The following is an 805-nucleotide window of genomic DNA, read 5'->3' as shown; positions in this document are numbered from 1 at the left end:
AAAAATAGTTTTGACTATAGAAATAAAATAGAAAAAAAAAAAAAAACAAGACTACGAGTTGTTTTTCTGAATAGATTAATAAAATTGACAAACCACTGGCAAATTTAACAAGGGAAAAAAGCAAGAGAATACAAATAGCACAAATAAGAAACAAAATGGGTGACATCACAGCAGAACTAACTGAAATAAAAAGGATAATATCAGGATACTATGAAGAACTGTACTCTTACAAATATGAAAATCTGGAAGAAATGGACAGATTTCTAGGAACACACTACTTACCTAAACTAACACAGACTGAGGTGGAAAAGTTTAATAGATCTATAATAAAAGAAGAAATTGAACAGGTCATAAAAAAATTACCAACAAAAAAAAGTGCTGGCCCCAACCGTTACACCAGAGAATTCTACCAAACTTTCAGAGAAGAACAGACACCAATCCTACTCAAGCTATTCCAAAACACAGAAAAGGATGGAATCCTCCCAAATTCATTTTATGAAGCAAGAATAACCTTGATACAAACCAGGCAAAGATTTCCCTCAAAAAGAAAACTACAGACCAGTATTCCTCATGAACATAGATGAAAATATCTTAAACAAAATCCTAGCCAACACACTCCAACAATATATCAAGAAAATAATCATTGTGACAAAGTAGTGGTAATATCAGATATGCAAGGATGGTTTAACGTTAGAGAAACAATCAACATCATCCACTATATAAATGAAACAAAGGAAAAGAACCACATGATCATATCAATCAATGCAGAAAAGGCATTTGATAAAATCCAACACCCATTCCTGAT

General features: G+C 31.9%; 1 protein-coding gene across 1 annotated transcript in view; it reads right to left on the bottom strand.

Annotated features, from left to right (window-relative positions):
- The window catches only part of HDX (highly divergent homeobox), a gene marked incomplete at its 3' end in the record, with an annotated part of 248,049 nt that overhangs the window by 178,542 nt on the left and 68,702 nt on the right, over nt 1-805 (bottom strand). The gene's annotated exons all lie outside the window — the stretch shown is intronic.

This window comes from Orycteropus afer, unplaced genomic scaffold, assembly GCF_000298275.1.
Source record: "Orycteropus afer afer isolate SDZICR_OR568_19922 unplaced genomic scaffold, OryAfe1.0 scaffold01086, whole genome shotgun sequence".
NCBI classification, from domain to species: Eukaryota; Metazoa; Chordata; class Mammalia; order Tubulidentata; family Orycteropodidae; genus Orycteropus; species Orycteropus afer.
Note: the sequence above shows the minus strand (reverse complement) of the source record. Positions and strands in the feature narration are given on the sequence as shown.